This window comes from Mustela erminea, chromosome X (assembly GCF_009829155.1).
Source record: "Mustela erminea isolate mMusErm1 chromosome X, mMusErm1.Pri, whole genome shotgun sequence".
Lineage (NCBI taxonomy): Eukaryota > Metazoa > Chordata > Mammalia > Carnivora > Mustelidae > Mustela > Mustela erminea.
The window spans coordinates 129,971,023-129,988,263 of NC_045635.1; the positions used below are offsets into that span (position 1 = coordinate 129,971,023).

At 37.3% G+C, this 17,241-nt stretch overlaps 1 pseudogene; it reads left to right on the top strand.

The window, feature by feature from the left end:
- LOC116582407 overlaps positions 1 to 17,241 on the top strand; it is a 29,674-nt pseudogene that overhangs the window by 1,536 nt on the left and 10,897 nt on the right.

Sequence of the window (17,241 nt, forward strand, 5' to 3'; positions counted from 1 at the left end):
CTCTGTAAGTGAATCCAAAATTCACTGAGGAATTCAGAGATTGAGGGCACTTGCTTGAAATCAAGGTGCTCCAACTTAGTTTAAGACTTCCAGACTCCAACTTTATAGATCATCTCTTTTAAAGTGTGCATGGATGTGTACTGCAGAGCGGCGAGGTGGGAGAAATGTATAGTCATACACAGGGGGAAGAGGGAACATCCACATCCCTTTGTTGGATATATGCTATAGAAATATGTGCCACTCACTTTGTGTTGGTTCTGAATCTTCCTGAAGTGTACTGACACAGCCCCATGCTTTCACTTTCGCCTCCTCTTCTAGAATTGCTTTGCTCTATTTTTGTATATATAAATATGTTATGATGATTATTAATAATGTTAATGATATTGCTGCAAATGGTGCCATATATAAGGTTTGGCTTCTTGGAACATTATAAACCCAAACCAATACCTGTAACCTCTTAAGTTGCTTTCAGATCCTTCCATTTTAAGTAACTTTTTAAAATCTTAACGAGTCTGCCTGATTGAACTTTGACTTATCTACTCCTAAAAGCTGTGCCCAGCTCTCTGGCTGGATCCAGCTGGATGGTGATGAGTAGCAACACACCCTTCTCCCCGCTTATGCCTGAAATTTGCTTAGAGCTGAGATATATAAGGGTTCTATGACACTAGTGCATTGTTCCTGGAGCTAAATTTATTCTATGGATGTTTGCTTATTAGTTTCAGGGCCCAAAACAACACAAGTTCCTCCTCCTTCATAGCTCCTTGATATCCCAATCCTGCAGTCCTTACTCAGGCAAATTGTGCACTGCCAGAGGGGCCCTGGGCTCTGCCATACACCCAGAAGAGCTCTTCTCAGTGTATTTCTAAATGGCCTTACACTTGGTAGAAGAAACTGAAGGGTTACTCAATGCAATTGCAATGTGCAATCTGCTGCTGAGTCAGGGCTTTGCCTTGTGTCCAAGTTGGCCTGATACGGGCTGCATCTGGTTTACGTATAGATGGGTCCTTTTGGGGTATGTGTACAGATGTGTGAGTGTGCATATGTACCCTTCTGTGAAATTTTATGTATATATATATGTATACACATATATGTTTGTGTGTGTATATATATATATGTGTGTGTGTGTGTGTGTGTGTGTATGTAAATATATATATTCACACATCTCTATATATTTTAATGTATTGCACATGTATATTTAAAATATATATAAAAGAAGTCTAAATCCTGCAGAAAGCGTCTGTTTTCATTATTTTTCTACCTTGTGTCATGTACTGTATAAGCAGGAATATTTAGAGGATGTTTCCTGCTTAGCATTTTTTTGCAGTTAAGTCATCTGTTACCCCCTAATTCTACTACTTTCCACATATTTGTTCCTTGATATATTTATTTCACATGGCTTAGTCAAGAGTTTTCCTTTGATTCCAGCCCATCTTCCCTCATCACGATGGGTATAATAAATATAGTGAACATTTCTATAGTGCTTACTATGTGCTAAGCATTATTATAAATGCATTGCCTATATGAGCTCATTTCATTCTCACACTAACTTTAAGATGATGTTGGTATAATTACAGCTGCCACGTTACATATGAGAAAACTGAAGCACAGGGAGGTTAAGTGACTTGCCAGCAGTAACAAAGCTTGTCAGTGAAGGAGCTAATATTTGAACCTAGACTGTCTGCGTCCAAAGTCCGGGCTCCAAAGTTAGCTATAGAAGTCTGGAACATAATGTATACCCTTCTGGTATAAAACAAGCCTCAAACAGTGAATAGTCCTTTACTCAACACTAGTTCCTCTGCAGCCTAAGAGTTGAGACAAATGGGCTCCTATGTTAGCAGTGAAGCAATAGTTAACAGATATGGTATATTAGCTGTCTTGTCTCCCAAGATGGCAGCATTAGAAACTTCTACATTACTCCCTTCGAAAACATGTTTGCAGCCAGTTACCACTTCTCAGACAGTTTACAGTGCCGAGCTACTAGAGAAATATTTTCACTTGTGCAGGAGAAGGTAGGAGTTTTTAAGAGTGTGAGCTTTTCTTTATAGGGCCAGGAAAACTATTTGATTTGTTTCTGCAGAAAGTAGAACTAAAACTATTTTTAGAATTTGAGATTAGTTGGAACTGTTAACATTTAAATTCATTGATTATACTGATTCAAATGTAAGCAATCCACTGATGACCATTGTTCAGTATAATTTCAGCCACTAATTATGATGATATCACGTAGACACATTTTAAGTGCTACACTATACAATAGTTCCCTGTGCCCTATAGACCATTCTTACATGAAGTCAATGCATCTAGTTAATAAAAACATCCCATTGGTATGGTTTCATATCTATGGACAATGTCATAAAAGCATTGAATGCATTCCACTGATTTAATTTTTATTTTTTTTTTTCATATAAGAAAGGATAAGCATAGGAAAATTCTGAAGAAGTCTTCCGGGTACATAATGGGATCATGCTGTCACCACAAACAATACAGCAAAACTCTACTTTACCTGAGTTACTAGCACCATTTGACAGAGTTGCTCATTTTATCACCTGGCTTCCAGGATGCCACATTCTTCTGGTTTTCCTCCTCCTTCACTCTCTGTATCCTCTGCTGGACTCCCTCACTTCCTTCACCTCTTCATATTCAAGTAACCCAGTGATTGGTCTTTGACATATGCTCTTTGGGTACCATTTACATGAGGACTTTCAAAATTCTATCTCCAGCCCGGACTACTTTCTTGAACTTCCCACTCATATCCAACTGCCTATTTCACATCTCTACTCTGATATCTAGTAGGAATTTCGAACATAACATGTTCAAATGAAGCTCTTAATCTTTCTCTCCTCAAACCTGACTTTTGCAGCATTTCTTATCTTTTTAAATGCCAATTCCAAACTTACAGTTGCTCAGATAAAAAAACTTTGTATTTATCCACTAAGCATTTTATTAGTTATAAATGTAGCTGAAATTCTCAACCTCTAAATCCTCAATTAGCCTTTTACTCTGATGATTTAGCATTTGGTCATTAGTACCCTTTTGAACCTCTGGCCTAAGGTTTGATAAGACTAAAATCCTTAGGCCCACATCCTTATCTTGACCCTCAAATTGATCAACACTCTACTAGTGTTGCTGCTTTCAAAGGCCAGAATGACAAGACACATGGCCCTCAAGGACATGCATCTTGGGAATGACACCGCTCATTGTTTAGAGATCTTGATATCATCATAATCAAAGTTATGTATGTTGCTCCCAAATGTATTTACTGGCCAGTCTACTAGAAAAGTAGTAATCTTGACCCACATGTTGTCATTCTCCAACTATTCAGGCAACTCTTTTGATTATACCATATAATTGTCCTGTCTCTGATGGTAAAAGCCAAAGATGATAAGGATCTGGAAGCCCCCAAGGCCTTTAGGAACTAACAAACACGGCTGATGCATGTTACTAAGGAAAGAAAACAGAGACAGTCACTTGGGCAAACACCCTAGGTTTATTAATATAGGGTTTTAACCTCAAGTCACCCGTATGTTTTCCTACTGTGACAAGATGAGGTGAACTATACAAGCATTCTGAAGGTTCATTTTGAACATATGTTCTAATGCTTAAACTAAAGGGACACTGAATGACTCAATTGGCCATCTTATCTTAGGTCCACAATTTAGTCTTACCTTCAAATTCTTACCACTTTGATGACAAAAACAAAACAAAATAAGCAAACAAAAAATTAAAAAGGAAATACAAGGAAAAGAATACTAATTTTTATAATATCAGAGATTAGTTGGTAACAATTTTACTCTAAGAAAGAGACATTTCCCAATGGGAGTGAAGGCCTTCCAAGTAGAAGTCTCCAGCTATATTAATACATGAGCTATATTAAAGTAAAGAAAGAAACTGTAGTGAGGAGTAATACTAAACATGGGTTGAGAAAATTTTTTTAACGATTAAGAAAACGAGCTATATGAAAGAAAAAAAGCTCTATAATCAGTTTGTTTCTCTCACCTAAAACTCCATTTCACCAGTCTCTTGAACTCCTTTTGGTCCTTGACTTTTATTTATCATTACTCTTTTTTCTTTTTCAAGCTCCCATAGCACATCTGCTGGAATGATTCTCTGTGTCTGTGCATGTGTGCATGTGTGTGTGTGTGTGAGAGAGAGACAGAGAGACAGAGAGAGAGAGAGAGAGAGAGAGAGAGATGTGGATGGAGCTTGAGCTCTCCCCTAGAGGTTCTAAGTTAAGAGTATGCCCATTAACACTCTCAGCCTTTCAAACTCCCTTCTAGGACTTGTACCAGAGTACCTGGATCTTACACTAAATGAGGAGATTTCTTTCCTTCAGAAATACTAGACTGGATTTGTGGCTTTCCCTGGACTGGCTTCTTCTAAGTCAATATGGTATTGTGGAAATCATAGTACCCTGAGACCAATTAAATAAAAATCTGTGGAGGTAGGGCTGAAGAAAGGATTTTTTTAAAGCTCCTGGGTGATTATAATATGCAAACAATGTTGAGAAAGCCTAATAACTTCATTCTACAAATGCAGATACTGAAACTCAGAGAGGGGAAGTGACTTAATTATGACCACACAGTGAGTTAGAAAGAAAGTTAGGAGTTATGAAAACCCAAGTCTGCTGACTCTTAGGCCGGAGGCCTTATCTTCATACTACACTACTTCTTTTTCTGTCTTGTGCTTTCTGGACCTTTGCTTTCCTCATTTGGAAAATGAAGATAATAAATCTTAGAGATTTTGTGAGAGTGATTAAACAGACAAATTTCTAATATACAAGGTTCTGTGTAAGTATGGAAGAATGTTGTACTTGAGGGAATTAATATACAACACATACGTGAAGCTGAGTCTATAAAACAAGTTGTTTCCTATTTTAATCAGTCAATTGTTTGGGTATTGGGTATTGTAACCCTAACCCTAATACCATATATCAAGAAGGACCTCTTGTGTGGGTTGTGTGTACCTTTAAACTTAACCTGGTGTCAGTGACAAGAAACTCAGAGTCGATGAGAGAGTTCATTCTTTTCTTTCTCTTTCCCTTACTGCAATTGGAATTTTAAAAAAAATATAAAAGTAGTGAGATATCTGGACTTCTTAGAGTCAGTCAACTACAACATGGCCTTAGGACTGAACTAGCCCAGGGTTTCTAGTCCTGAGTACAGTTAGGCGTTGGAGGGAAGGGATTAAAAAAAAAAAACAAAAACCTGTCTCTTCTGAAAGGCAGACAGATGCATGGAAAGACAAGGGGAGGGCTTCCAGTTAGGAGGAGCTACTGCTAAAGAAGCAAGACAGGAGGGAAGACGTTTCCTGATTTGGCTGATCTGAGGAAGTAGATTATTTGGAGGTCTAGTATCCGCAGATTGACAGAGAATTAACCACAAGGAACACATTTTCTGAATTCCAGGGCCCCAGCACAGAGTTCTAGACCCATTCCTGTCTTATCCACCCCAGGTATTAGGAATTTCCAGAAGAGGCCCCTTCTATTCCCCTAGGAGTCATACATCTGGCTACTTGTTTATTTGGTAAAAATGGAATTCTGTACCATTTATAAAATGGACCTCTTGTGTCTTCCTTATTTTGAAAGTATAATGCACATTCCTAATGCATCATTCATTTTTGCCAATGATTTTTAAGTATTTATTTGAAAATTATTTTTAATACAAAAATATATTTATTTAACAAAGCACTCCTTTATCCTTGTATTTCAGCCATACTAATAAATTAAAAAGAAGCCATGATTAAAGTAGGTATTTCTATATGTCACATTACAAAATAGCTTTAAAAATCTACTTAGTAGGGACGTCTGGGTGGCTCAGTTGGTTAAACGTCTGTCTTCTGCTCTGGTCATGAATTCAGGGTGCTGAGATCAAGTCCCACATCAGGATTCCTGCTAGGCAGGGAGCCTACTTCTCTCTCTTCCTCTGTTCTCTCTCTCTTTCAAATACAATTTAAAAATCTTTTTAAAAGTCTACTTAGTATATATATATCATCATTTCATCTTGAAATACCTCCTTTTTAGAGGGGAGGCAGAGACACAAGGAATTTGAAGGAATCAAGATGCCTAACAGTATAGTGATGGGAGCTTATAATCAAGACCTGCCTCAGGCAGGGGTTACCTTTCAGGTAATTAAGACATGGTGACTTATGCTTAGGAAAATATGGGTTGTTAGAAGCCATGTTTCAGGGGTCTATGATATCCTAGCAAATATAATGCAAAAAGCTCCTTGCTATTCTACACTGCCGATGAAGTGCTTGTACTTTACCTAACAACAATTAACACAAAAACCTAGAATGAGCTGCATAAAATAGCATGTGGACAGAATGAGAAATCAGACTATCTCTAGTTCTAAAGTAATGGTCAAATTTGGTTGTGCATTAATAGTAGGAGCATTGAAATCTCTTTCAAGAGAACTTGAAATAAACAGAATGGAGATTGGACCTGAGGAGAATGAATAAAGGGCAATTACTCCATAAAGGACCAGAGCATAAGCTAAAGTACAGAAGCAACACTGAATTTAGAATCAGAAGAGAAATATAATAACATACAAAACAATATGAGATGAGAGAAGCCAACTTTGATGAATTTCATCCAAAGAATTATAGGTCATTCCACTATGTGTTAGCCACCTTTGGTAGGTTACTTAGGCTTTCTGTGCCTTGTTTTGAACCTAGGAACCATGATTCTAAATATTTTGTGCTCTTAACTACTATAATCTACTTCTTTTCTGTATAAATAAAAATGGCTATATGAGTAAAGTCATAGGATGTTCCAATTTGCCTGGGACAGTCTCAGTTGATACCTGTTTCCCAGAATATTTAATGGTGTCCTCTTATATTCTGAGAATTTATCCAGACATAACTTGGATGTAATATGTAATAGTATGCTTAATTAGCTAACTCTGATAAAATCATTGTATGAAAAGAGTTCTCGGTAATTTCAGTGTTGGCCCATTGCTCCTATTATCCTCAAACACCATCCAAAATTGACCTCCCCTGCCCCCATTTTTAAAGCCTTTCTTACCCAGCTTGCATTCCCTGGTCCATCATGACACCTTTGACCTTTTTTTCTCCCTAGCACACTTGCTTTAAAAAAATCTAAACCTAAGTTCAATAAAACCACTTGTCCCACATTTTCATCTAAACAAAGGAATGTGTTTGGAGAAAAATACACAATCATAAACTTGAAGTGAGCCCTGAGTACCACCAGACATTTCTACTTTATTTCTCTCTTCAGTTTCTTTTCCAAATTTCAAAAAGGCTATCTCATACTTCTCTCATCACACATCCAATACCACTATCTCCTTCATACCTTCACTCTGTCTAAGACCTAGGCACATATCATTGAGAAAATAGAGACACTCTCTCCTGAAACTTCTCCAGCCAGCCTTTTTGAACGAGCCTTCCACTGAAATGGCTTTTATTGATGTCACGAATGATTCTACCTTCCTAAATCCAATTCTCAGTCTTCATCTTACTTGTCAGTAGCTCTTGTCCCAGCTGATCATGCCCTCTAGCCTAACTTACATTCCCCCCAAATCCTAGCGGAATCTGAGATAAAGACTTGCATGCAGTTAGTTTATTTGAGGAGCTGACTCAGGAAACAGGAAAGGCAACTGAGAAGAATGAGTCAGGAAAGGAGGTAACATCAATTCAAAGATATGTTATTAATTTGTTTACTAATGTAGGCAACTGTGGATTATTCCCAATGAGGACTACCTTTGAAACTGTAGAGATATGCTTTAGAATTTTACATCAGACATAAAAGAGATGGGTGTTTATCCATCATATTCTATCTTCCATTGACCAAGGGTAATCTGAGAGTATTAACTCACTGGCACTTGCAGGTTTGTTCATGAACTAGAATCACTGAGCAGGCTCCTGCAGGTGTTCTACCTGGTGATAGCACAGAAGCCGCAAGGCAGGAAGAAATAGTTTAAGAAATAGCTGAATGAGGTAGCATCAAATTGCCCCTGCATACAGCTGCTACAGCAGTGTCCTGAAAAAGATGTGGTCCAGGAGCATGTGACGTGGGGCATTAAAGATTTTCAACACACCCTCCTTTCTGAAATATATTCTTTACTTGCCATCCTGCACATGATACTCTTCTAGTCCTCTTCCTGCCTCAGTGATCTCTCCTTTTCCAAGTCCTTTTATGGTTCTTCTTCATCTCTCTAAAATATAAATATTAGAGTGCCCAAAATTTCAGCTCTTAATCTTCCTCTTTTCTCTATCTATACTCACCTTCTTGATGATCTCATCAAGTATCCTGCATTTAAGCACCATTTTTATATACTCACAACTCCCAAATGTATATCTCTAGCCCTAACCTCTCCTCTGAATTCCAGACTACTTTCTTAAAATGTCTACTTAAAAGTTTAATAGTAATATAAAACAACATATTTCAGTGATAAATGAATTCTATACCCTTGAAAATTGCTCCTCTCTGTTTCCACCATCTCGGGAAATTATGACGCCATTATTCGAATGACTCAAGCCAACCATTTTTAGGTATCTTTGACTCCTACCTTTTTCTCTTATCAGTTGGCCAACAAATCCTGTTAGCTCTACACTCAAAATAAAATACTTCTCTCCATTATCACTGTGACTACCTGGTTTCATCCACCCTTATCTCCTTCATTGATAACTGCAGGAGCTCCTTGATTCTACTCTTGACCCCTCCCCTAGAGTCTAATCTCCACAGAGAAACCAGAGTGATTGTTCTAAAACTGAAGCCTGGATCTTGTCTTTCTCCTGCATAAAATCCTTCAATGATCTTGAATAGAATATCCAAATAAAGATTATTTATAGGGTCATATTTGCTCTTTACTTCAGCCAGACTGTAGTTACTGTGATTATTATGCTCAAGCCAGCAGAGTCTGAGGTTTTATTCTCTGGAGATGTTTCTGAATTGCAGCATACAAGGCACATACCCAATGATCTTCCCATTTTCTTACAATTAGATTCATAATTTCCATCATGGTTATAAAGCCCTACATACATGCTACATGGTTCAGTCCCTCACTTAAATCAGGGGTCCACTCAAATCTCAATTCCTCAAGGCCTTCCCTGACCATCCTAAATCAGCATTACTCACCATTCTATCCTCATTTTGCTTCATTTTCCCCACATAGGATATCTTTCTACCTCATTATTATATTTTATTGTTGAATGAATAAATAAACAGACATCATGGTAGTTAAGCTGGAGCAGCCTTTCTTTTTTTTTTTAAATTTTGTATGGCTATTTTTTATTTCTTAAAGTTTTTATTTGAATTCCAGTTAGTTAACATACAGTGTAATATTAGTTTCTGGCATACAACTTAGCGATTGAACACTTCCATACGGCACCCGGTATTCACCACAACAAGTGCCCTCCTTAGTCCCCATCACCTGTGTAACTAATCACCTGCCACCTCCCTTTGGTAACCATCAATGTGTTCTCTAAGGTTAAGAGTCTGTTTCTTGGTTGGCCACTTTGTTCCTTTAATTTTCTTCCATTTGTTCATGGGCTTCATTTTTTAAATTCCACATGTGAGTGAAATCATATGGTATTTATCTTTCTCTGACTGACTTATTTCACTTAGAATAATACTCTCTAGCTCCATCCATGTCATTGCAAATGGCAAGATTTCATTCTATTTTTTGTGGCTGAGTAATATTCCATTGTACATACATACCAAATTTTTTTCCCTCAAATTTAGGATTAGGGTTCAGTTTAGGGCCAGAATAATGGTTTGGGTTATGGTTTTGGCCACTGTGAGGCTATATGCCTACTATACGGCAGTTCAGATACCGCTCTACAGAGATAAATTTAGGATTAGAGTTAGGGTTAGGATTAGGTTTTCATTTAGAATTATGTTTTCTAGCACCATCCATGTCATTGCACAGGGCAAGATTTCATTCTTTTTTATGGCTGAGTAGTATTCCTTTGCATATGTGCCAAATCTTTTTTTTTTCCCCTCTCAGATTTAAGATTAGAGTTTGGTTTGGGGCTAAAATACAGATTAGGATTAGGTTTGGGACCAGGGTGATGATATGTGCTTATTATCCTATAGTTGAGAGACTCTGCAGAGAGATAAGTTTAGGGTTAGAGTTATAGTACAGCTAGGTTTAGGGGTTAGGGGTTAGTGGTTATGGTTATGGTTTGGGTTTGGGTTAGGATTAGGTTTAGAGCTAGGTTTGGTGAGGGTGAGGGTATGTGCCTTGTATGCTGCAATTCAGAAACATCTCCAGAGAATAAAACCTCAGACTCTGTTGGCTTGAGCATAATCACAGTAACCACAGTCTGGCTGAAGTAAAGAGCAAATATGACCCTATAAATACTCTTTATTTGGATATTCTATTGGTTCTTCTTTTTCATTCTCTATCATCTTTGCATACTTTTTCAGAAATACTGCACATTCTTATTTTATTTTAAGTTTTTATTTTCATTTCAGTTGGTTAACATACAGTGAATATTAAATTCTGGTGTACAATGTAGTGATTCAACAATTCCATAAAACACTCACTGCTCATCACAGGTGCCCTCCTTAATATCCACCTATTTCACCCATCTCCCTACCCATCTCCCTTCTGGAAACCAACAGTGTGTTCTCTGTATAAGTCTGTTTCTTGGTTGGTGTCTCTCTTTTTTTCCCCATGATCATTTATTTTGTTTCTTAAACTTCACATATGAGTGAAATCATAGAGGCAATCTTTATCGATATCAAGAAATATTGACAAATGTGCCCGTGTGCTACACATTGCTTTGTCTATTATTCTACTGTGTTCTCTCTCAAAACTCTTCCCTTGCCCCTTGGAACCTCTATTTTATTTATCCACTTCTGGAACTAACACGCTGAAATTACACTGCTTTCCCTTCAACACTTTCTAGTGGTTGCTGTTTATTCTTCTCTATATGACTTCAGTTCATTCATAATGCAGCCTATATTCCAGAGAGATGACAATTTGAGTTCTCCTCATAAAAAGTTGGTTGAAATTGTATGGATGTATGATCTTTCTCTGGCAGAAAGTATACACCAGAGGAATGCAGAACTCTAATAGCATTTTTCCTTTAAAATGATGGCTTTCATAATTAGAGAAAAGAAAGAAATTTCTACTGGTAGGAGTTCCAATGATTAACAAAGGCAGGTTTACCAGGCCTCTTTAAGGTATTTCTATAAATGTATGTTTGGAAACAACTACAACATAAAAATAATAAATACCATTTGTTGAGAATCCTTTATGTTTCAAGTGTAAAATTTAATCTTCATAGCAACTTTATGATATAGATTTTTTTTAATCAATATTGACAACAGATATGGAAACTGAAACTTTGGAAAGTTAAGTGATTTGTATAAGGCAATACAGTTCACAAGATTTTTTTCTAAATTTATTGAGGTACAATTGATAAAATAAAAATTGCATAATTGAATGTAGACAATGTAGTGTTTTGATATATGCACATATTGAGAGATTAGTACCACAGTCAAGCTAATTAACCTATCGATCACTTCACCTAGGTTTTATTTTTTATTTAAATTCAATTTAAATAACATGTAATCAGAGGTGATTTAGTGATTCATCAGTTGCATATAACATCTAGTGCTCGTTACATCAAGTGCCCTCCTCAATGCCCATTACTGAGTTTCCCCCTCCCCCAACCCATCTCTCCTCCAGTAACCCTTAGTTTGTTTCCTGGAGTTAAGAGTCTCTCCTGGTGTGTCTCCGTCTCTGTTTTCATCTTATTTCCCCCCCTTCCCCCATGTTCATCTCTTTTGTTTCTTAAATTCCACATCTGAGTGAAACTATATATTTGTCTTTCTCTGACTTATTTTGCTTAGCATAATATCCTCTGGTTCCATCTACATCATTGCAAATGGCAAGATTTCATTCTTTTTCATGGCCAAGTAATACTACATTCTATAAATATACCACATATTTCTTTTTTTTAATTTATTTTTTAAAATTTTTTATAAACATATAATATGTTTTTATCCCCAGGGGTACAGGTCTGTGAATCACCAGGTTTACACACTTCACAGCACTCACCCCAGCTCATACCCTCCCCAATGTCCATAACCCCACCCCCCTCTCCGAACTCCCCTCCCCCCAGCAACCCTCTGTTTTGTGAGATTACGAGTCACTTATGGTTTGTCTCCCTCCCAATCCCATATTGTTTCATTTATTCTTCTCCTACCTCCTTGTTGCATCTCCACTTCCTCATATCAGGGAGATCATATGATGTTTGTCTTTCTCTGATTGACTTACTTCACTAAGTATGATACCCTCTAGTTCCATCCACATTGTCGCAAATGACAAGATTTCATTTCTTTTGATGGCTACATAGTATTCCATTGTGTATATATACCACATCTTCTTTATCCATTCATCTGTTGATGGACATTGAGGTTCTTTCCATAGTTTGGCTATTGTAGACATCGCTGCTATAAATATTCGGGTGCACATGCCCCTTCGGATCACTACGTTTTTATCTTTAGGGTAAATACTTAGAAGTGCAATTGCTGGGTCATAGGGTAGCTCTATTTTCAACAGTTTGAGGAACCTCCATGCTGTTTTCCAGAGTGATTGCACCAGCTTGCATTCCCACCAACAGTGTAGGAGGGTTCCCCTTTCTCCACATCCTCACCAGCATCTGCCATTTCCTGACTTGTTAATTTTAGCCATTCTGACTGGTGTGAGGTGATATCTCATTGTGGTTTTGATTTGTATTTCCCTGATGCTGAGTGATGTGGAGCACTTTTTCATGTGTCTGTTGGCCATCTGGATGTCTTCTTAGCAGAAATGTCTGTTCATGTCCTCTTCCCATTTCTTTATTGGATTATTTGTTCTTTGGGTGTTGAGTTTGATAAGTTCTTTATAGATTTTGGACACTAGCCCTTTATCTGATATGTCGTTTGCAAATATCTTCTCCCATTCTGTCAGTTGTCTTTTGGTTTTGTTAACTGTTTCCTTTGCTGTGCAAAAGCTTTTGATCTTGATGAAATCCCAATAGTTCATTTTTGCCCTTGCTTCCTTGCTTTTGGCGATGTTCCTGGGAAGATGTTGCTGTGGCTGAGGTCGAAGAGGTTGCTGCCTGTGTTCTCCTCAAGGATTTTGATGGATTCCTTTCTCACATTGAGGTCCTTCATCCATTTTGAGTCTATTTTCATGTGTGATGTAAGGAAATGGTCTAGTTTCATTTTTCTGCATGTGGCTGTCCAATTTTCCCAACACCATTTGTTGAAGAGACTGTCTTTTTTCCATTGGACATTCTTTCTTGCTTTGTCGAAGATTAGTTGACCATAGAGTTGAGGGTCTAATTCTGGGCTCTCTATTCTGTTCCATTGATCTATGTGTCTGTTTTTGTGCCAGTACCATGCTGTCTCCATGATGACAGCTTTGTAATAGAGCTTGAAGTCCGGAATTGTGATGCCACCAACTTTGGCTTTCTTTTTCAATATTCCTTTGGCTATTCGAGGTCTTTTCTGGTTCCATATAAATTTTAGGATTATTTGTTCCATTTCTTTGAAAAAAAAATGGATGGTATTTTGATAGGAATTGCATTAAATGTGTAGATTGCTTTAGGTAGCATAGACATTTTCACAATATTTATTCTTCCAGTCCAGGAGCATGGAACATTTTTCCATTTCTTTGTGTCTTCCTCAATTTCTTTCATGAGTACTTTATAGTTTTCTGAGTATAGATTCTTAGCCTCTTTGGTTAGGTTTATTCCTAGGTATCTTATAGTTTTGGGTGCAATTGTAAATCGGATTAACTCCTTAATTTCTCTTTCTTCTGTCTTGTTGTTGGTGTAGAGAAATGCAACTGATTTCTGTGCATTGATTTTATATCCTCACACTTTACTGAATTCCTGTATAAGTTCTAGCAGTTTTGGAGTGGAGTCTTTTGGGTTTTCCACATACAGTATCATATCATCTGCAAAGAGTGATAGTTTGACTTCTTCTTTGCTGATTTGGATGCATTTAATTTCCTTTTGTTGTCTGATTCTGAGGCTAGGACTTCTAGTACTATTTTAAATAGCAGTGGTGATAATGGACATCCCTACCATGTTCCTGACCTTAGCGGAAAAGCTTTCAGTTTTTCTCCATTGAGAATGATATTTGCGGTGGGTTTTTCATAGATGGCTTTGATAATATTGAGGTATGTGTCCTCTATCCCTGCACTTTGAAGAGTTTTGATCAGGAAGGGATGCTGTACTTTGTCAAATGCCTTTTCAGCATCTATTGAGAGTATCATATGGTTCTTGTTCTTTCTTTTATTAATGTGTTGTATCACATTGATTGATTTGCGGATGTTGAACCAACCTTGCAGCCCTGGAATAAATCCCACTTGGTTGTGGTGAATAATACTTTTAATGTACTGTTGAATCCTATTGGCTAGCATTTTGGTGAGAATTTTCACATCTGTGTTCATCAAGGATATTGGTCTGTAGTTCTCTTTTTTGATGGGATCTTTGGTTTTGGGATCAAGGTGATGCTGGCCTCATAAAATGAGTTTGGAAGTTTTCCTTCCATTTCTATTTTTTGGAACAGTTTCAGGAGAATAGGAATTAGTTCTTTTGTAAATGTTTAGTAGAATTCCCCCGGGAAGCCATCTGGCCCTGAGCTTTTGTTTGTTTGGAGATTTTTGATGACGGTTTCAATCTCCTTACTGGTTATGGGTCTGTTCAGGTTTTCTATTTCTTCCTGGTTCAGTTTTGGTAGTTTATATGTCTCTAGGAATGCATCCGTTTCTTCCAGATTGTCAAATTTGTTGGCGTAGAGTTGCTCATAGCATGTTTTTATAATTGTTTGTATTTCTTTGGTGTTAGTTGTGATCTCTCCTCTTTCATTCATGATTTTATTTATTTGGGTCCTTTCTCTTTTCTTTTTGATAAGTCTGGCCAGGGGTTTATCAATCTTATTAATTCTTTCAAAGAACCAGCTCCTAGTTTTATTGATTTGTTCTATTGTTTTTTTGGTTTCTATTTCATTGATTTCTGCTCTGATCTTTATGATTTCTCTTCTCCTGCTGGGTTTAGGGTCTCCTTCTTGTTCTTTCTCCAGCTCCTTTAGGTGTAGGGTTAGGTTGTGTACTTGAGACCTTTCTTATTTCTTGAGAAAGGCTTGTGCCACTAGATATTTTCCTCTCAGGACTGCCTTTGTTGTGTCCCACAGATTTTGAACCGTTGTGTTTTCATTATCATTTGTTTCCATGAATTTTTTCAATTCTTCTTTAATTTCCTGGTTGACCCATTCATTCTTTAGAATGATGCTGTTTAGTCTCTATGTATTTGGGTTCTTTTCAAATATCCTTTTGTGATTGAGTTCTAGCTTCAGAGCATTGTGGTCTGAAAATATGCAGGGAGTGATCCCAATCTTTTAATACCGGTTGAGACCTGATTTAGGACCAAGGATGTGATCTGTTCTGGAGAATGTTCCATGTGCACTAGAGAAGAATGTGTATTCTGTTGCTTTGGGATGAAATGTTCTGAATATATCTGTGATGTTCATCTGGTCCAGTGTGTCATTTAAAGCCTTTATTTCCTTGTTGATCTTTTGCTTGGATGATCTGTCCATTTCAGTGAGGGGAGTGTTAAAGTCCCCTATTCTAATTGTATTATTGTTGATGTGTTTCTTTGATTTTGTTATTAATTGGTTTATATAGTTGGCTGCTCCCACATTAGGGGCATAGATTTTTAAAATTGCTAGATCTTCTTGTTGGACACATCCTTTGAGTATTATATATGTCCTTCCTCATCTCTTATTATAGTCTTTGGCTTAAAATCTAACTGACCTGATATAAGGATTGCCACCCCTGCTTTCTTCTGATGTCCATTAGCATGGTAAATTGTTTTCCATCCCCTCACTTTAAATCTGGAGGTGTCTTTGGGTCTAAAATGAGTTTCTTATACACAACATTTAGATGGGTTTTGTTTTTTTCTCTATTCTGATACCCTGTGCCTTTTGATTGGGGCATTTAGCCCATTAACATTCAGGGTAACTATTGAGAGATATGAATTTAGTGCCATTGTATTGCCTGTGAGGTGACTGTTCCTGTATATTGTCTCTGTTCCTTTCTGATCTACTACTTTTAGGCTCTCTCTTTGCTTAGAGGACCCCTTTCGATATTTCCTGTAGAGCTGGTTTGGTGTTTGCAAATTCTTTCAGTTTGTGTTTGTCCTGGATGCTTTTTATCTCTCCTTCTATTTTCAATGATAGCCTAGCTGGATATAGTATTCTTGGCTGCATGTTTTTCTCATTTAGTGCTCTGAATATATCATGCCAGCTCTTTCTGGCCTGCCAGGTCTCTGTGGATAAGTCTGCTGCCAATCTACTATTTTTACCATTGTATGTTACAGACTTCTTTTCCCGGGCTGCTTTCAGTATTTTCTCTTTGTTACTAAGACTTGTAAATTTTACTCTTAGGTGATGGGGTGTGGACCTATTCTTGTTGATTTTGAGGGGGTTTCTCTGCACCTCCTGGATTTTGATGCTTGTTCCCTTTGCCATATTAGGGAAATTCTCTCCAATAATTCTCTCCAATATACCTTCTGCTCCCCTCTCTCTTTCTTCTTCTTCTGGAATCCCAATTATTCTAATGTTGTTTCGTCTTATGGTGTCACTTATCTCTCGAATTCTCCCCTCGTGGTCCAGTAGCTGTTTGTCCCTCTTTTGCTCAGCTTCTTCATTCTCTGTCATTTGGTGTTCTATATTGTTAATTCTTTCTTCTGCCTCATTTATCCTAGCAGTGAGAGACTCCATTTTTGATTGTACCTCATTAATAGCTTTTTTTATTTCAACTTGGTTAGATTTTAGTTCCTTTATTTCTCCAGAAAGGGCTTTTATATCTCCCAAGAGGGTTTCTCTAATATCTTCCATGCCTTTTTCGAGCCCGGCTAGAACCTTGAGAATCGTCATTCTGAGCTCTAGATCTGACATATTACCAATGTCTGTATTGATTAGGTCCCTAGCCTTCAGTACTGCCTCTTGTTCCTTTTTTTTGTGGTGAATTTTTCCGCCCTGTCATTTTGTCCAGATAAAAGTATATGAAGGAGCAAGTAAAATACTAAAACGTTGGCAAAGACCCCAGGAAAATACGCTTTAACAAAATCAGAAGAGATCCTAAATCGTGGGGGGGGGGGGGAGAAAGCGGATAAAAAGAGGTTCAGAAAAAAAAAAGGAACAATTAAAAAAGAAAATGAATAAAGAAAAAATATAAAAAAGAAAAAATATATATATTAGATAAACTAGTTAAAAAA